This window comes from Anser anser (assembly GCF_964211835.1).
Source record: "Anser anser genome assembly, chromosome: 5".
NCBI lineage: Eukaryota > Metazoa > Chordata > Aves > Anseriformes > Anatidae > Anser > Anser anser.
Window position 1 is genome coordinate 61,195,867 of NC_139725.1, and position 21,165 is coordinate 61,217,031.

Below are 21,165 nucleotides of genomic sequence, written 5' to 3' on the forward strand. Positions count from 1 at the left end.
TCCTAATTTAAATCCTTAATGCAATACTACTTAATATGTCAAATTTCACATATTAAACATTGAGAATATTTAATGGCGTGAGCACGATATAATTTATATCTAATAATACTAAAATGTGTAACTATTCAATAGGACGTGCATAAGTCTACTTTAATATCCATGTTATGACAAACACTATATAAATTCTTAGAAACAACTACATCCATTTTAATCTAAATCCCTAATAAAATTTAACACACTGGCATATGCTTAAAATTTCAGATAGGCCAGAAGGATTTCTGTTATAAATTGAATTTGAATTAGAAGCATTATAACCTTTTTGTAAGCTTGTTAAACTTTGTTATTCAGAGACAATAAAAAGACAGATTGGGGTATCCAATGTAAAACCTTGGGAACACTACCAAAACAAAATGCTGATTAACATTTACTGAGTTTCTTTTAAATGAAGTTCAATGGTATAAATAATAATAAGTGTCCAGCCTGCTGGAAAATAAATGCACATATCTCAAGCTGTGTGTGTTCTCCAGGTTCCCTGACTTAAGATTTATTCCCTCTGACCTTGAAATGTATCTCTGGCAATCTGATTAAAACTAAATGTAAGGTAAATAGCTTCTCTGTACAATTCACTAAGGTCTGTAGAAGATATTTACTTTTTGGCTGATGAGTTTCATCCAGTCCTCATTTTCCAAATCAACTACAGTTTTACAAAGGTGATGATTCTGTTCTGGAATATATAAATCTTAAATAAGAATTGCAGGGGAAAGCAGACATTAGCTTTATTTCTTCACAAGCTCTGCAGTTTGTGTTTCAAAGCTCAGAGAAGGGTTCTTGCCTGCCCTTATTTCCTAGAATTTCTCTTATACTCAAAAAATAAATAAAAAAGAATGTAAATCAGTGCAAACTTTAAGCTTTTTAATGGAAAGGGGAGCGTGCCAATTTATTTCTCTGAAAGTTCTAAAAGTTTTCCTGGTCATATAAAATAAAACTTACTAAACAGAAAAGTGTTCAAAGTAAATTCTGCCAACCTCTGGCTGCCTTTTCCAGATTATCATAGAATATATAACTGCAAGCATGTGAATAGTCCTACTGGAACTAATAGGAGTCTTCATCTGCTTAAGTTAGGATGTACATAAACTATTTGCAGACTTATAACTTGTTTTTTGGCTTGCTTCTTTTTAGTTTGTGAAAGGGCTATTAACCCTGAACCTCCAAGTAATCATTGTGTGTATTTCCATACCTTTTATGTTTACTTTCTTTAGAATGATGAATGCAGTAGTAAATATTTTTCTTACTGACCTTTCTACTCTTTAAAGATAAATTGAAAAAGTGATTTTTGGTTTTGAATGCATCTATATATATGGATAATAACACTAGAAACAGATGCTTTATTGTGTTTACTAACCATTAAGGAAGGTGGAGATTGTAGGGCATTATTCTTTTAAAGAGAATTAGTGCAAGTTAAAAAAAAAAAAAAAAAGCTTTCTTTCAAGCCAGATAATGGGAGTTATTTATTCTCTTTCTCCTGATGCCTGAAGTTAATTTTTGCTATTTTGAGATCTGTAAGATGGCTTTCCCCCAAAAAAAAGATGTCGGAATGAAATCTGATTCCTCAGATTTACTCAGTCTTTTTGTTCTGCGATACATACCAGGCCCATCATTTGTACAGCGGTGTGGCTTTCTGGAAAGCTGTGTACGCTGGATGTATGTTATCCACAACTACTTTTCTGTGGCTCCTTTGGAAGTAATTCCTTTAGACAATATGGCCTTAGGCTGGCAGAAAAATGTGGCATACTAGGTAGTTTGCTTCTTTCTGGGTGACTATCCCTTTAAAATAAAACCATCTACTTTACAAAAAAGTACCCTGTTCCTATATGTGCAAGACACCTATGTTTTCCAGGGGGCAAAGGCTTCTCATGACATTTCTGAACTACTATTAAGTGTGCAAGCACAACAGTCATCCATGTAATGAGTTTTATTAACTGAATTATAACCTTCAATTTAGGTACCCTTCCTTTATGCTAAATATATACTTCAAGCAATTTCAAAGTTGATACATAGCTATTTATTGTGACATTAAATCAATATAAAAGTATTTCTTATCAATTTTTTTTGTGTGCATAATGTGGTTTGGATTTTTTGAGAATGCTAGTCTTCTTCCAGTATTACTGCCTGTGAAGGATAAAACAGTCTGTGAGACTGAAGATGCCCTTGGCTTTTAGTTTGTATATGATATTCCTAAAATCAAGAGCTGTGAGCTGAATTCTTTTTGTTTAACAAAGCAAGGTTTTCCTGCTTGCAGTTAATGCTGAAAACATCTTGATTATGGAAGCAATCTAGTTAAATATTTTATGTTTTGGGAAAGACTCACTTGCCTTGGAAGTCTCTTTCAGTTGCTGTGTTTTGAGAATCTATCACTGATCTGAGGAGAAGGGGACAGAGAAAGAATTACAAATTGCAAATTTCTGTACTATTTGAATTGTAAGTGACAACCCAGGATTGACTATGGGATGTTTAGTCTGACAGGGTGTAACAGTCCTGTGGCCATACAGATATCACAGTTGTCATTTATACCACAGTCCATGGCCACGTAGATTTTGTGGTTATAAATGGAGACAGACTGTGTGCAAGACATGCCACTCCAGCTCCACACATCCTCATACTGCTAGAGCTTCAGATCAATTTGTAGCTGTTGCAGTAGTATTAAAGTTTTTATCATCTGCGTGTAAGCCAGCGAATGCTGTGTCCCTGAGCACTTCACCCAGTTGAGAATGATCATATTCACACACACTAGTTATTGAAGACTGGGTTCAGATCGCCTCCATCAGGCATCTAACTTTGCAACAGATTCTTGACCCCCCAAATTAATGCAGAGGTTTAAGTGGAGCATTTGAGAGGAGTAGGTGTCTGGAGGTCTCTAGAGGATGTCAGCACTCACTAAGCAGATAGCTGCCAATGTTATCCATTAGGAAACATCACTCCAGGAGCTGGTCTGAGCTGCTGGCTTCGTGCCTCTGATTCCTGGCTGTCCATAAGGTGCCTCCATGCACTCAGCAGTGACACCCTTGGCAGGGCCAGCAGCTGCTTGTGAATGTTTGCTTTTTTTTTTTCTTTTTTTTCTTTTTTTCAAAAAAGCAGACTGGTGAGGGAAGATCTCAGTGTGAAGATTCTCATGTGAAATTCCCACGATATTTAGGAGTGCAGCTGTTGTGTCTCAGTATACACCACAATCATCAGTTGTTCTTAAAGCAGTACAGACCATTAGGCCCGCTGGTGAATCTCCCACTTCATGTAAAGGAAAGCATTTTTAGCCTACCAGTTAAAGGCCTAGAACATCCATCCACATGCTTCACCTTGCTAGCAGCGAAGAATGGATTTTTGTCACTGCTAGAATCACAGTTAGGGGACAGGACTGTGTTGGGGTGCTGGGGGTTAGGGAAAGACAGTGGAGAAGAGATTCTCTGTTCTGGAACACGAGCCAACCACCAAAATGCTTCCGAAGAGCAGAGCTCTTACAGGTGGCAGTACTTGGACAGTAAATGAATATTTTGGATGAACTGGTTGCTCTTGAGAAGAAGTTGTGAGCATGCCTGTGTTTAAGCCTGTCCAGGTCTGTCCTAAGTAGTAAAACTATATATATATATATATATATATATACATGCACATGCATAAATGGTAAAGTGCTGTTCTTTGCTGGTGCTCAGGATACAATACTGTTAATTAAGCTTCATTAGTTTGATGTCCAGTTTTTCTGACATGGGTTTTGATCTAATCTTTCAGAATTCTAAAACTCTGCCTTTTTTTTTTTGTATGTGCAAGTACATTTAAAAAGGATTTTCATAATCTCTTTGTGTCCAGCTTTTCTAATAAGGTTGGACAGATTCTCACAGTTTCTGTTGCTAATATGATTCCTGGCAAATAGAGCAGAAGGTTCAGGAGAACAAAAGAGATGATCTAATTTTCGTAATGGTGCAGACTGAGTCTGTCATTTTTCTCTCTTTTTTATCCTCCTACCCTTTCTGAATGTCAGAACCTCTCCCAACACTGCGTCTTTTCAGTTTGAATTGAATTCTTGTTCATTGTCAAGGTCTGGGCATGATGAGTTTTTAGATATTCCTCTGAACAGAAGCTGTAGTATTTGAGAGACTTATCAGTGAAATTCTGACTTGTCATAGGCAATTTTCAGAGAATGAACCACTTCCAGTGGAGCTGTTTTTGGAAGTCAGAAAACCATATATCCGAAATTTCACTCAATATGTATGTCATATTTATATTATCCATTTTAAATCTTAAATCAAAGTTGGAGTCTAAGAAATACACTACAGTGTGAAGACAATTAGAGAATTTAGCTTCTGAAAGACAAAGAGGGTTACATTTAGTGCTGTAGGTCTGTTCAGCTTGCAAGGTGGTCAGACCCGTACCTACTGAGGTTCTCTGGCCTGTGCATAATTTAAGTATAAGAATTGCTATGAAAGCCTTAACATAAAATGTATTCTTTCAAAGGCAATAGAAATACCGTTATGTTTTAAATTAAAGATATGCTTACAAACTTCGCTAGATTTGGACCTAAGGGGATTGTTCTTGTGAACTACAGTTACGTTTGTCTTAAGCAACCTTTATTCTTGTGCTCCTGTTTTGGATCTGAGAAATAAACAGGCTGTATTTGCAATCTGGAGGATGGCAATTACAGATAACTGATGTGCAGAACTGTACAAGAAAGCAAAGAATAAAGAGCAACATGGTTTGAAGTGAAAATTGCTTGAGCAGTAACAAAATGCCGACATCTTTTCCCGTATATTTATTTACTGAGTGTACCACAAAAACACCAGTATGATTAGAAATGAATTATAGCTCAACATTTAGAGACATAATATATTCCAAGATGAAAAATAAAGCCAGCATAAAGATTTATTTTGTTCCAGAACAGGTCTATCTAAAAAATTAATATCAATCTTGATTAAAAATGGACAATCATGTTTTCAAATAAATCATTCCTAAACATCTAGTTTCAGTTTGTTTCATTTTGTTTTGTTTCATGTCATCTATATAGAAGGGAGCTGGCAAGCATTGCAATTAAATCTGTAAAGCCTAAAACCATATTCATGTTAAAATAACTTCCTTTGATGTAACAGACCACACTATTAGGACTAAAATTGGGTTTTGGAATACACTCAATGTACTTTAGAATAGTATTTTCAACTGCAAATACTCAATAAATAATTAGGCAGACCTCCTACCTTAACTGGAAGCTGGCAAACATCATTCTGATTTTCAAGAACGGCAAGAAGGAAGACCCTGGTAATTACAGGATTGTTAGTCTCATTTCAGTGCCCGGTAAAATTATAGAGAAAATTATTCCAGGAGTTAGTGAAAAACACCTGAAAGACAATGCCATCATTGGTCACAGCCAACACAGGTTCAAGAGGGGAAAGTCCTGTTTAACAAAGTTAATTTCCTTTTATGACAAGACTACCCACCTAGTTGACCAAGGGAAGCCAGTTGTTGTAACTTTGGGGTTTCAGCAAAGCTTTTGATTCTCTTTCTCATAGTACCTTCTGTGCAAAATGTCCAGCGTACATCTAGATAAGTACATTGTGCAATGGGTGAAACATTGGCTGATGGATCAAGCTCAAAGGGTTATAGTAAATGGGGTTACACTGGGCTGGTGGCCAGTCACTACTGGGGTTCCACAGGGTTCTATTTTGGGGCCAGTTCTCTTCAGTGTTTTCATAAATGACTCGGACACAGGACTTGAGGGTATTCTAAGTAGGTTTGCAGATGACAGTAAATTGGGAGGAGCCGTTTACGCCCTCAAGGGTAGAGAGGCCTTTCAGAGAGCTCTTGGCCAGTTAGTGGGCAGGGCAATCACCAACAATATGAAATTTAACAAAAGCAAGTACTGGATTCTGCGCTTAGGATGGAGCAACCCTTGGTATATGTACAGACTGGGGGACGAGAGGCTGGAAAGCAGCCCCACAGAAAGGGATCTGGGGGGGCTTGGTTGACAGCAAGTTGAATGTGAGTCAGCAGTGTGCCCTGGGAGCTAGGATGGCCAGCCGTGTCCTGGGGTGCGTCAGGAAAAGCATTGATGGCTGGTCAAGAGAAGGGATTGTCCTGCTCTGCTCTGTGCTGGTGCGGCCTCAACTCCAGTACTGTGTGCAGTTTGGGGCACCACAGTTAAAGAAGGACATAAAACTACTAGAGAGTGTCCAAAGGAGGGCTACAAAGATGGGGAAGGGTCTGGAGGACAAGACATATGAGGAGTGGCTGAGGTCCCTTGGTTTGTTCAGCCCAGAGCAGAGCAGGCCGAGGGGAGGCCTCATGGCGGCCTGCAGCTCCCTCACGAGGGGAGCGGAGGGGCAGGCGCTGAGCTCTGCTCTCTGGGGACAGCGACAGGACCCGAGGGAACGGCATGGAGCTGGGACAGGGGAGGGTCAGGCTGGGGGTTAGGGAAAGGTTCTGCACCCAGAGGGTGGTCGGGCACTGGGACAGGCTCCCCAGGGCAGTGGTCACGGCACCGGGCCTGCTGGAGTTCAAGAAGTGTTTCGACACCGCTCTCAGACACATGGTCTGATTTTTGGCTGGTCCTGTGTGGAGCCAGGAGTTGGACTTGATGATTCTTGTGGGTCCCTTCCAACTCAGGATATTCTGTGTTTCTATGACTCTATGACTCTAACTCATGACTGATTTAAAAACTAGGCTGAACAATTTTGAGATTGAAGGGGTATTGCTTCTGAAATTTCTGTCTTTAGGAATATATTTACATTACTTTTCCTGGAATCATTAAGCCTGAAAAAAAATTGAAAAGCTTAAATGCATTCCATTAAATGGAGCTTTAAAAAGCCCTGTGCTAAATAGGGTTTGCAATGAAATATCCCATGTCTCTTCACCAAGCACCTCATCGTTTAACCAGGAAATGAAAGGAAAGGATGAACCCATCCTTATTTCTCTCCCGTTTTTGCTTTCCATGCCCAAAGAGGTTTAAATGTTTTCACAGAGAGGCTCAGCTAAATGCCACGTTCAAGCTAGGACAATGTCCTGTACCAGCCTGTGGGACTGAATACGGCATGTTGAATGGTGGTGGCTGCTCAGTGGTGTGGCTGCCCCCATTACGCAGTTGTCCATGCCCATTGCACCAGGTGGCATGAACGAGGGACAACTGCCCCCTTCGGCCTCCTCCCTCTATTGCCACAGTAAATCTATGCATGGCTGCCAGCCCACCCCTTCCTGACAGTGCCCAGTATTTCTTATCCCTTTTCTCTTTCTGCTCTGGTGCTTGGCCATTCCTCCCACACTACTTACAGTCATGGTGCAGCACAATACTTTTACTTAAATGACTGTTCATGAAATGCTTCTTGTCAAGGTGCTGGTTGGAAGACTAGAAATGAGCAGAAGGATCTGAGGTTGCTGATGGTTTTCCCCAGAAAACAAGAAGGTCAGCTATCACAGGCCTCTATGCTGGGTACATGGCAATGGTTTCACAATTTTACAATACCTTGCACAGGTTTCAGTCACAGGATGATTTTCTGGCCAAGCTAAGGCAACTATAGCCCTTTTGGTGCAGCAGGGCCTACAGCACAGGCTCAATCACCATTTCAGCCAGCTCTTCTCATTGCTATCCCATATGGTTCTCATCAGGGTGCTAATACTGTGGCTAATGATGTTCGTGTTCTTGAGGCACATTAAGAAATGCAGCATATAACCCACACATAGAGCTCAAATTCTGCAACAATAATGTTTACTTTGGCAGGACTTTGAACATAAACTCACTTTCACTCCAGCTGGCTGGTGTGATTCTAGCAACTAATTCAGCTCTTCCAGTGGCAAGAGTTTGTTGATACAGCTTGTTGCTCTTCCTGTTGCAGAACACATCGATAACCTGGAAAAAAAATGTCTTGGCAATCACAGAATCACAGAAGTGCGGAGGTTGGAAGGGACCTTTGGAGGTGTTTTAGTCCAAGCCCTGCTCAAGGCAGGGTCAGCTAGAGCAGGTTGCTCAGGGCTGTGTCCAGTTGCGTTTTGAGTAGCTCCAAGACTGCACAACCTGTCTGGGCAACCTGTTCCAGTGTTTGACCTCCTTCACAATATTTTTTTTCTTATGATTAAATAGAGTTTACTCTATTTCAATGTCTCCATTACTTCTTGTCCACTTACTGGGCATCACTGAGAAGAGCCTTGCTGTATTTTCTTACTCCTTCACTTCAGTTGTTTGTACACATTGATAAGATTTTCCTGAGCTTCTTCAGGCTAAACAGTCCCAGCTCCATCAGTCTCTCCTCGTACAGCAGATGCTCCAATCCCTTAACCATCATCATGACCCTTCACTGGTCTCATTCCAGTATGTCCTAGTCTCCTTTGTACTGGGGAGCCCAGGACTGGACCGAGAACTGCAGATGTGGCCTTACCAGAGCAGAGGAGAGGACGAGGATCACCTCCCTTGGCCTGCTGGAGATGCTCTTCCTAATGCAGCCTTGGAGGCTGTTGGTTTTCTTTGCTGTAAGGACATATTGCTGGCTTATGCTCAACTTGTTGTCCACCAGGACCCCCATGGCCGTTCCTGCAAAGCTGCTTTCCAGCTGTTTGGTGCCCACTGGTACGTGAGGTTGTTCTTCCCCAGCTGCACGGCTTTGCAATTCTCTTTGTTGAACTTCATGAAATTGCTGTTTGCCTGTTATAAATCTTTATAAAGAACCATTTGGGATAGAGTTGGAGGGATGAAGATTTAATTATCTCAGGTTCCCACAAAATCCACACACCATTAGTTATCTGTTTTTTAACTTGTGACCCTCACATCACTAAGACCATGTCATCAGCCTGAGCTCTGGATGCTGTCCGAAATCTGAAAAGAAGACAAAAACAATCCATAAAATTACTAACTTTTAAAGTTTATGCAGAAAAGAAACTGTAGGTATTCAATTATCTGTTTTGTTATCTGAGTTCTAAAATACTGTATTTGTAGCATTTCTGTTTTAACAACAGGATACCTGCCCCAAAATAAATGTGTGTAAATCAAAGTCTATTGGTTATGAACGTATCATTTATTTTCTTTATATTTATACAACATAGTTTCTTCTGTCAACCATGCTTTTTCTGCAAGGTTCTTTCCAACAACAAGGCCTCACTGATTCTGTCCTTGGCTCACCTATGGTGAGGAAGTAGTGTGTGTTGTTTCCTGAGTATATGAAGTATTAGGAAATGCTGGCTGCAAAATGTCACAGATTGCTATCTCCATCAGGTTGCCAGATGTCCTGAATACATCCAATTTTGTCTTTGCCTTTATCATTTTACATGTTGTTTTGGGTTAAATGGGACTTAGAGCCTCGAGGAGCAGACTAAGAAGGCTGCCGTTCTCTTCCTTTACCTTTGCTACTCACACTGAATAGTCATCGATTCCCAACATGGATTTACATCCAACTGTGAAGACTTCTTATGTTGGGCTCTACCTCGAATGCACACTTTCTGGTCTATAATGGAAGGCTCAGACAGTACATTAAGGACTTTGGGAGCATAATCCTGGTTTCTGGGGATTCAGTAGTGAATATGCCTTTGTGTCACAGGCAGCCTGTATTTTCAACCCATTTGGAGGTCAGGAGTACCCAGGCCTGTTCTTTCATCTACACTGAGAAATTGAAGTCCATTCAAAACACTCTATTCTCCTTTCATTGTCCAAACTCACTGAGTATTTTTAACAGATAAATGTAGTTCACTTACTTTTTTAATATACTTCTTTGGCTTGAAATGTCTTTGGTTTCCTTCAGTTTTTATGTTACAATATTATCAATAACGCCCCAAATTAGATTTGTCAATAAGGCATGCAAGGATAACATTATAAAGTGGACGCATCTAAGAAAGGAAGTAGAATTGTTGCTAAAATTCATTTAGGATATTTACAATTAATCTACTCACTCCTACCTCCACTGTTTGAGCAGGTCAGGCCATAGGGTCTTCACAGCAGGGCGGTATGAATCTCTTTGTGTTATAATTATTTAAATAAAAGGCACAAATGCCGCTTCATAGACACAGCTCATTTGTTGTAAGTAGGTCATGGTTGTTACGGAAAACATAGCAGCAGTCACTCTAGCGATAGGTTTCAGTTTGTTGAATAAGTCCTGCTAGCATTTAAGACTTTCTCCCCCTTTTAACAATCCCATTTTGAAGTCAGGTGATTCATGAATTTCCTTTTGAGGCTGACATGCTGACCTGATATCTTGTCAGAAAAACTGCTGAATTCCGGTTGCTGAAGGAAGCGCCCATGAACTGGACCGTGGGATTAAGAAGAAAGCAGAGGTTTTAATGAAAGAGACTCCATTCTTCGGAGGGGTGAAGGGAGGTAAGGGAAGTTCCTGTTGCTTATGTGATTATTGCTAATTACTGTGATTGAACATCATGACATGAAAATGTAGTGCCTGAGGTAAAGCCTGTTTGCGTCCGTTCCTTTTTTCAGCTGTCTCGTGGTGCCCTCTCGAGGTAGGAGAGCAGCCCATTTTATTCGCTGCTGTACAGCAGCTGGAACTGAAACTGGAAGCACAGACCTTGGTGAAGAAATTGAGAAATCACCATTTGCCTTGGGAAAAAAATTGATATAACTCCATGTAACATCAATGGTTTTGGGATCCTGCGTAAAAGCGTATGCCAATCCCTTTGCCGCCAGCTTTTCCATGAGATCGAACTCGAGGATGGACACAAAAAGCACAAGGGGTGCTTCTTCGCAGTGCCCTGAAGTCTAGCACAAAATGCATCAGGACATGTTTGGATACTAAAGGAATTAGGAAACCTTGACATTTTAGGAAGGCCAGCGCCTGGGCTCAAGTTAGAGGGCACTGTGCTTGTGGGGAAGGCAACCTGTTTATGTCCCTCCTGGTGTCTGATCACCACCGTTCTGTGAAGGACTGCAAGCTGTAGCCTTCAAAAGTGTCACTTCAAAAGAAAGTCACTTCAAAAGTGACTATCAGATGCTTGGGCTGGAAACATCTCTTGCCAGGTGACAGCAGATTGTCCTTCCAAAAATACATCTTAAATCCAACAAGGCGCAAGGATTGGCAGTGCGTTGTGTCCTCTAGAGTCATCGAATGAATTACGTTTGTTTTGGACTGGGATAGGGTTGAAAGTGAGGATGTCCTGAGAAAGGACATCCCATTTGACAGGTGAGTACACTATGGGTGCATGCTGAGTTATTAGTAGGCCCCCCTGCTGTTGAGTGAGATATATTTAACCTCAGTATGCAGCCTCTGCTGTCGCCTTTCACGGGATCCTTCTGAGTCAGTCCAAGGTACTTCTAGCTGATCCCTTTCGGTGCTGGTACAGGGGTCTGAGATTAGACACAGGAGACAATCTCTGGATGCCCCAACAGCGTCAGTCACTAGGAAGTCTGTCCATTTGACCCCAAACTCTGTTTCCCTGTTTCTGATGCTCCGTCCAGGCCGGATAGGCACAGAGGGCTCGACACGACCTCGCGTTCAGACCTGGAGCAAGCAGAGGCTGTGGCACCCCGTGGAGGTGGCTCACGCAGAGCCTCAGCGGCCACGCGGCCCACCAGTGCGGTGGGGTGATGAATGCAGCTCTCCTTGGTGGCTCCAGCAAGCGATGCAACACCTTTTTTCCTCCTGACAGCTGTGGTTTTCTCAGGCACCTGAACCGGTAGGCACCTGGGGAGCAAGATTTTCTCAACGAAGGGTTTTTTGTTCTGATTTTCCTCCGCTGTTAGCATAGAAGGCAGCCTTCATGAGCTACAGCCCCTCCTCCATCCCATCTTTTATGTGCAGCTTGGTTTTGGAGTTTGGAAAGCTTTTCACACATTGATTTTGTGCCCATATTGGACACATTTTAAAAATACCCTTTTTAAAAAATAGTCTCTGCTTCTCATAGATAACTTTTGATGGGGACGGTTGGAAATAAATGTAAACAAATGCTGAACAACATGCTGAATCTGACAGCATAAATCCCCTCCACAGAGCTGTAAATTGAAGACTCAAAGCTCCTGTTGTGTTGAAAAGAAGGACTCTTGGGCCCAACAAGGGGTAAGATGTTAATAAAACCTTTGTTCACTGTTACAATAGGGACCAGCTAAGTGTGGTATGGGGTTTCTGCCAAGTTAACCCTGACTTACTCCCATTGTCACAAGTACTGCTAAGAAACCCTTTAACATGTTGTTAAAGGTAGAGAATGAAAAACAGTTGATACTTTTCATTTCAAATGTTGTATTTAAAGCAAAAGTGTTCATTTTAAAAACATCCTTTATTCCCTTCCCCTGTTGCTACTCTAGGTGCCTTAATGAAAATTCACATTTTATGTGGCATTAACTTTCTTTTTGTGGGGAAAAAAAAAAAGAGTTGGCTTACATGGTTTGAAACTGCCACTGTCTTTAATATTGCTGGAGTCTTATTTTCTTTAAGATGAAGGTGCAGGTGTTCTGAGCCCCCTGAACAGATGCAAACTTGGCTTATTTGATTGTTTCCTTCCCTGTGGTCTGTTAGTCTCTGCCCATCTGTGGTCTTTTGCCCTGTTGTTGGCTCTTTAGGGCAGGACCCCTGTACAGCACGTTCAGATCCATGAATGGACAGCGTTGTTAATATAACTTGAAAAATAACAACAAAAAGCTGTGAAAAATAAGACAACGTCCAATGAGCATTTCAAATTTTTATTTCTTCAGTGAAGAAAGGTAAAAGAAAGCCAGCTTCTGCTGGCTTTTGCAACGACGCTGCTAGGGAATCAGAGCCTACTCAAGGCTACATGACCTTGGAAACCTGGATGAGTGTTAGGTTTTATAAGGAATTGTTTTAGATGCATCTCCACTAGGAGCCAACAGTGGTACAACAATTAGTAGTACCATCTTGACAACTAGGGAAGAAAGGAAGGAGAGAGGCAGCGGGTGTAACCTGGGCACTCTGGTTGGGTCAGGGTGTCTTGAAGATTAGGGCCACAGAGTGGTGTCATGTTTAAAACCAGATTGACATCATAGCCGTACCCCTTCCAGCCCTCATATCCTCCCCTGATCCCCTCTGTGCCACCCACTTATCTAAGGAAAGGTGGCATCTTTATTCTGGTAGAATTAACTAATAAAAATACACTTCTGGTGAGTTCAGTTATAAATGTTTCCTCCCATTCTTAAAATGGTTCCACTTGTTTTCTTGGCAGGACCTTAAGGATCTCTCCTGAGAGTTCCTTTCACGTAGATGTGCAGAGAATGAATAGTTTATCTCCAGCTCCTGCTGACTTTCATGAATAATTTGATGTGAAAAGCTAAGTTGGACTTCGGCTGTCTTGGATAACTTAGGAGTACCTAAGAGCAGCTTCTAATAGTCCAGCCACAGACCACAGCACCCTTTCTACTTTTAGGGGCCTCTCTGGCCTCCACTCACCTGCAACCTTTCTTGGCAATTTCTGCTACCTTACCTTTCCCTCCTTTTGGGCTCCCCTCAAAAACAAGCGAGTCTCTAGAGCTTACGACTGGCAGAATTTCTCTTCTGAATGCAAGCTGTTTACTTAAACAAAGAAGATTTGGTGGGACATATGACTGTGATTTTTACTGTTTCTTGTTCACCTCGCCAGGTGTATGCCAGAAAATACGGTGCTCGCTCCTGAAGGTGGGCAGCTGTTTTATGGGGTTATTCGTCTGGCCAGTCTCATTGCAGGCAGACAGAATTGCTTATCTGAGTAATGTCACACATGTGCCTAAATGATTGCAAGAGACTGAAAGGAGTTGGGAGGAGAAATAATAGCACTACTTCATCTCTCACAGAGCAGCGCCAACAAAATAATGAAGCCATGTGAATAAAGAAACAACATAATAATCAAGCTCTAAACATTTTTGGAAAATTAGCACTTCTTCCATAACAGTTACGGCTGCTGGGAAAATGGTACAAAATATTAACTGTCAGGTTAAGCACACCTTAATCAACATGTGCTGAGTCCCACTGATGTGTCCTCAAAACTGTTACTTAAGTACTTGTTAAGGCCAATTAAATAAACAAAATTTTAAAGCCTAATAGCATAAACCACATAAATAACATAAAAGAGCCATAATGGCTGAATGGGTGGGTGTTTAGCCCTCCCTGATTTAAAACAGTGAAGGGAAAAATGCTGGAGCCCTTGAAGGTGATTTCGAAGACGAGGAAGTGACTGTGCTACACAAACAGCAATCAGAGACAATTAAGAGAACTGGGACAAGTGCCTCATTCTCTCCACAGACTGCATGGGAAATTGCACTTTACATTTCAGTCTCGTTGCATTTAAAATAAGGCCCCCAGCTATGTCATTTTTCAAGTCCAAGTCAAATCAAAAGATATTGCTTAAAATCTTCCTATTACTCCAGAAGTGAAAGGAATGATTGTCTATGCTGATGAGCCTAGAAGATTGTCTCGGAAAGAATTTGACAGTTCTGTCTCCTGGTCCCATTATAATGTTATTACTGCCCCTGAAGAAGACTGACAGAGCCTGAATACCAGAATAAATACTGGTGTAGTTTACGGTAGCTCTGCTGCTGCAGATTCCATGTTGTTTCCCTGCACAGCGGAGGAACTGTGTGCTACGCTGTGCATGTGCTTTCTTTTAAAGCTTAGTCTGATGAAGAATCTTAGAAAGACTGTGTAGTAGCAAAAATAACAGAAAATGGGGAAACAGAAAATAAAGGCAAGCTGAAAATATGCCATAAAAATGGAAAGAATGAAAATAGGATATTTTGGAAATAATATAATTAGATACCTGTCTAATTATAACCCTATTTTATAACCCTATTTATAACCGTAAGTTCTTTTTCAAGAACTTTCTGGTAAGCATGGAAAGGTTTCAGTACATAACTGAGAAATGTTCTGAAGTGGTAAAGTTGCCTCACTTTGGTAGTCTTTTTTTTTTGAAAAGACGGGAGCACATTGAGCTGTCAGAGATCTTGTAGCTGGTTTGATTTGTCATAATATGTTATGGTGCCTAGAAATGAGCACCCCAGTTTTTAAAGGTGCTTAAATACAGATTTAAGTGACTGAGTTTCCCATGATGCAAACCGTAGAACCATCTAGGTTGGAAAAGACCTTCGAGATCAGCAAGTTCAACAATCAACATGACCTACAGAGTCCCGTCACTGAACCATATCCCTCAGTGCCATGTCCCCACATCTCTTAAATGCCTCCAGGGACAGGGACTCCACCACTTCCCTGGGCAGCCTATTCCGATGCTTGACCACTCTCTTCCTAATATCCAGTCTAAACTTCCCCTCGTGCAACTCAAGGCCGTTTTCTTGCATCCTATCACTTGCCAACTGAGAAGAGAGAGCCGCACCCCCCCTCACTGCAGCCTCCTTTCAGGTAGAGAGAGGGGAGGTCTCCCCACAGCCTCCTCTTCTCCAGACTGAACAGCCCCAGTTCCCTCAGCCACTCCTCACAGGTCTTGTTCTGTAGTCCCTTCACCAGCTTCTTTGTTCACAGGCATCCAGACGAGCAGTTTGTGTTACATCTGACATTTACATTTTATCACTGAAAGTCACATCAGTGCTCCTCCAGCTGGATCCTCGACCTTCTTCTCCTCTTGGGAAAATATATTTCTTCTTCATCCGAATTATCTTCTGTGATTATAGGCATCCCGATGTGCTGAGTAACAGTTTTCTTTACTGCTTGCATCTCACCTTTGCCTTCCACAGAATTTCTTCTCCTTGTTGGCTGTGGTCTTATATTGTTGGTTTTTGTTTGTTTGGTTTTGTTTCCTTTTTACTTTGGAGATTTCCGATAATCCAGTCCTGATTCAGAAGATTCTAATTTTACTTGATGATGTCTTCTGGGTTTGGAGGCCCCAACAACCACAGAGTAAGACTTGTACTTGATTCTAGCCAATGCACTGGCTCTTTCAGCACCTGGTCCTAGTGAAGTCCCTTCTTCCTTTTTGTTTGGTATTTCATCAGTGTCTGTAGCATTTAGGAATAAATTCATTATTTTTTTGCTGCCATGTTATGATAAAGCTATGCCTTTAAGAGTAACTACAAATTCATCCTTTATCAAGCCCAGGGCCTTATCTGGCTGGGGTTGATCACCTGATATGACACACTTCATTTTCTGATAGCACTCCTGGATATTCATCGGTTCCTCCAAAACATCAGTAGCAATGATGCTATTTACTCTGTTACTTGGGTCATGCTTGTCTGTGCATCATTTGTGTAACACAGAACCTTTTCCTGTTGTTTATCCTGTCAGCTCTGACTGAGACATAACTGGGAAGCAAGCTGAGCACACTGAAGATTTCCTTACTACATCAGTGAATATGCAAGACAGCCGTGTACTTCAAAAGAAACAGAGGGGCTGGAGCAGGGACGCGTGCTAGAGGTAGCGCCCGGTTGTGCTGGCTCAGGAGCAGTGCCCAGCTAACGCCTGCGCCCATCCTTGCCCCTTGCTGCAGCCTGGGAGAGCCCGGGGGGCCCAGAAAACCCATCCCAAGTGCCGCTGATCTCCGGCTGCGTGCCAAGGGGCGAGCAGTGGCCGTATTTTGCTGGTGGCAGGAGGATGCAGGGCTCTGTCTGCTTTGGCTGGCTGCCTGGACAGTGCCCAATAAACCTGCCCTGACCTCTTTGTTCACTGTCAAGGAAACCGTAAGATGGAGGGGCTGTGTTGTTGACACAGAAGTGATGTAAGCTTTGTCTTAGGGCAGTTTTCCTAAGGAAGCATAGAAGTCAATCTCATCTTAGTGTTTTCTTTGCACTTTTGTCTTTCAAAGATTTATTTTTTTTAATGCAAAAGGTTGTAAATGTAAACAAGTAATTAAAATGATAATACCAGCTCTAAATAAGTTAATAAAGAAATTAATATATAAGACCTCTCCACTCAGATACAATCAACTCCATGCACCAGGTGGTCTTAGAAAAAAAGAACAATAAATCAATAAATCAAATAAATCAATTAATAAATCAATTATTTCCAGATGAAAAATGTAAACTTTTACTTCTCACTAAATAACAATTGACTGAGCGATAAATTATCATTACAATGACTACCTGGTATTTGATTTCCTCCATGTAATGCATAGGCTACCTAGATCTCTGAAAAAAAAAAGAGAGAAAAAAAAAAAAGTAATGCCATGTTGATTTGTGAAGACTGCAGAGCAAATATGCTTCTTGAAACTAAGAAGAGCTTGGGAACAAATGAGGTTGCTTCTGAGGCAAGGGTTGCAGAAGTCATTCATAAATTGTGACGAACCCAAAAATTCCTTCCCAGTGTGGTGTCAGAAAGTAAGTGCATCTAAATAATCATTCATGTACGGAACTACACAAAAGAACGACAGGTACTGAAGAGTTACATGCTCTGCTCTCAGAAGCATACCCTGGTACCCACACTCACATTGGATAATGTCTCCACCAGGAACCTCATTCATTTCAATGGGACTTCCTTGGAGCATTCTGTTGCTGTAAAACAGCTTTAGCAAAAACAAATTCAGGGGGCAAACGCTGGTCACAGTAAAACCAATGGGAGTTTTGTGACTTAGTTTGCACATTACGTGATAACAGCTTTTCTTACATTTTCATGTACCTCAAATACATAACTACTAATCTAAGGAATACAGTGATGTACATAACATTGATGTATATAAAAATGCAGTGTTTTTATTTTATATTGACTAGTAACTTTATGGCTCTGAATTAATATCTGTCCTTTCCCGAGAGCTGAAAGGCCACCGGGAGCAAGATACCAACCAGGGGCAGCAGTCTAGCAAGAGAAGCAGTGGTGTCGCTGTAGAGGGACTTCTGGCAGACAAAGCGGCACTTGGGGTTACTGAGACTGTCAGTCCAAATCCACGTTGCTTCGGATAAAGACCGGGCCAACTAAAGAGCTGGCGCCATGCCATGCAGGCAGATGGACAGATTGGTGAGCAGCGCAGGGGCTGTGCAGGAGCATCAAGTGTGGATTCTGAAGGCAGCGTTCCCAGCTGGGAGACTCCAAACAGCTGGCCAGCCTGAATTTTTTAAAAACAATTTCTGTTTTAGAAAATGTTGCAGTTTGTTTGGTTCTACATGACGTAACGTACCGAACAAAATGGGGAGAGGAAGGGGTATTGCTAGAGTTGGCTTGAGCTGTACAACAAGAAGGAAACGAAGAAAGGGCATTCTCTCTGAGCCCTGCAGAGAGTGAGAATGAAGAACAGTAATGGATTTCCCCTTTGCTTTGCTGTCATAGGGCAAAACAGATCCTGTACACTGCTGTCAGAGCAACAGCAGGAGTGCCAAAGCCTCTTGGTAGCGATGGGGAGGACAAATCTCACCCTGGATTCAGAAGCTGGAATTTGTCAAACTCACACTTCAATGTTTTTCTCCAAAGAGGATCAGAGACAGGGTAGGGGCACTGTGGAGCAGCTCCTTTCCCAGCACAAGGGTAGTGTTTACCAGACAGGATACACTTGGCCTCCTGCCTTATTGCAAGCTGGAAAACTGAAACTCAAAGGCAAAAATCTGGTGCAAACATATTTTACTTCTGAAGAAAATAGTTTAAAAAAGATTCTCTGAATTTAAAATATTTAGCTTTAAGCAGTTTCTTTCTTGGCACACTCAACTTTAGACAGGAAAATTAAAGCATTCAACCCTAGATAAAATTGGGGCTGCTATGCAGGAATGTGAATGATTGGCTTTCACATGCATCAGCACCCTAGCATCTTCCCAGGCAGATACCCTATCCCAACTGCTACGTTCTCTCTTTTACTAGTCAGTCTGTGCTGCATGTCAAACTCCACTTCTACTCCTCTATGATTCATGTATTATTTCTTTGAAAGTACAAGGTTGTCCCATGCATTTTCCGGTGTTGATGCATATTGGGCACTCAGGTCTAGAGTCAGCTCTTGTTCGTGCTTTAAATCAGTTTATACTTAACCTGGGAACAACTTACATAAACGAGGACAAAAAAAAAAAAAAAGGAAAAAGAGGGAGATAGAACACAATCAGTGCACTTAATATCATGTCCAGTCACAAATTGGGTTAGAATGGAACAGGATGAGTGAAGGGATTGATAAAGGGCACAAACTTCTAATTTTTGGAAATAATTTAGATTTACTAAATCAGAAAACTATTACCAGCTAAGAGCACTGATTTATTGCTAGGCTCATTTTTATGGGTAACAGAAGAAATGACACTACCTGACACCGCTGTTGTTGATCTTTGCAAAAGAAAGGCGAAGAAACATATTTACTTGGTCTGGAACTTTTGTTCTCACACAAGTACATCATCAGATTAATGTGGGATATGAGTAGGGCCATGCATATCCCAATCACAAAATAACACATTAGGATTGGATTCTGTTAGTGGAAAGAAAAAAAAAAAAAGCAACTTTTAATCAATATTAACATGTTACAGATCTTTTATTTTTAAGTTTATGTAGAAAGAAATGCCTTTCCAGTAATGCACTTGCCTAAGACCGCTGTTCTTTTATCAGAGTACCCATAACTCGGTGCTGAGATGGGCATGCAGCTGCAGTTTCTGGGCTTCCACAGATTATGCTTACGAGCTTAATACCAATTATATGCCTACGGTACATTAAATAAAATGATTACATTGAGAGAACACAAAGGGTATGAAGCTGCCAGTGAAGCAATTGGGCTAATACTGTAGAGTGAAACCTAATCTGAGCACTCCAACAGCATCTCTAAAGCAACTGAACCAGGAATGCTTCTGGTGCCACCTTAGGACAAGCCCTTGGTTTGTTCCTCCACCTTCTGCGACCTTCACAGTTCCCACACAGAGGTAACACGTGCAAAGCCTAGATGGCAGTGGTGTTGTGCTCAGGAGGTGTCTGATTTGGAACGCCAAAGGACCAAGATCGTGGCTGTAAGTGTGGACATTGTCTGACTGTTGGCCCTGTCTTGGCTTGCAAAGACCAAGCGCAGACCATTGTGCACTGCCAGCAGAGAGAAAGAAAACATTGCCATGACTCCAGTGTTGTTGCAAAAGGGTGAATCAGGGTTTAAGTCTTCTTTGGCTTGTTTAAGGTCACGGATTCTCTCTAAGAAACAAAACAACACACATACTTGTGTGTACACACACACACTAATTAAAAGAATTAACACAGGACTTTGTGCCGTAAACCATGATTCCTGTTAAGTGGAAATTTGCCATATGCTCTCCAACACTAGACACAAAGAGCAGCCATTTTTCTAAGTTAAACCTCAGTTTTGCTGCGGGATTGCAGCGCACAACGCTGGCTATTGACTGGTTTAGCTTAGAGCATTAATGTTTGTACCAGGGATTGCATGTCAAGGTTACGTGGAAGAAGGTTTTGGAAATCCTTTTTCTCTCAGGCTGCTGAGCTTTTATTTTGAGGAGAAAGTAATACAAATAATAAAATGGTGGAGGTGCCAGAAGGCTTAGTAAAGAAGACTGGGGGGTTTATATCATCGTCTTTTTTTTTTTAGCAGTCCAATTATATACCACATAGCAGCAACTGGGCTAACAACAGCCATATGATGGAATAGCTCGTAATCCGGTTGTGGGTCTAGCTCCATGAGACAGACTCCAAGTAGATGAGTTTTAAATCTCCTTAGAATTAAGAAGGGTTTGGCAACCAAATTAATTGTTTTGGAAAAATCCTCCTTTATGGATCGTGAAGAGGATAAAAAGGGAAAAAAACATGTCATCTGTAGTGGTTAGTCAGATGTTCTTTTGGAGTTACAACGATTTCCTCTCTAATTCCTCTTCTTGTTGACATCCCCCTTAAAAGAATAATGAGGACTATGTTCGTTGCCTTAGTGCTACTCATCCCTGTATACACTACGAAATCTTTGCATTAAGCTACACTATGATTCAATCCATTTGGGTAAGGCAGGCATTAAAAACAACTGCACTCAACTGTAAGCATGCATAAAAGCAAAGTATAACTGATAGGCTACGATACAAGTGATAATAATTGCTGGTACCCTGTAAAGTAGTTTGTTTCAAAGAGGTGATTGGGCCCAGACAACTGAGAGTATGCACCCGTCAGGTTTAGCAAGACTGAATTATTTTAGTCTGGATTTTTAATATTTATGTACTTACCCTTTTACCAGCAAGGCTGTGATGCTTTGGAAAAATATATTATATGTATTATTAATGCTATGTTTAAATCATGGGAGGCAATTAAACAATCACTGTGTCATTGTTTCCCAGGTGTATTTCTTTTGTATATGTTTTGTAGATATATAATATATTCTCACAGAGGCTACCTTACTTAATTACTC

The 21,165-nt window shown here is 41.2% G+C and overlaps 1 long non-coding RNA gene and 1 pseudogene across 2 annotated transcripts; one reads left to right on the top strand and one right to left on the bottom strand.

Annotated features, from left to right (window-relative positions):
* Positions 1-10,027: 10,027 nt before the first annotated feature.
* LOC310900403 lies at positions 10,028-21,164 on the top strand. Its single transcript, XR_014585107.1, has 4 exons — positions 10,028-10,327; positions 10,442-11,141; positions 11,863-12,014; positions 17,631-21,164. It is a non-coding gene; the product is annotated as an uncharacterized lncRNA (long non-coding RNA).
* LOC310900401 (snRNA-activating protein complex subunit 1-like) lies at positions 12,552-16,124 on the bottom strand (annotated as a pseudogene). The gene has a single exon. The product of its transcript is annotated as an snRNA-activating protein complex subunit 1-like (transcript).
* Position 21,165: the final 1 nt, after the last annotated feature.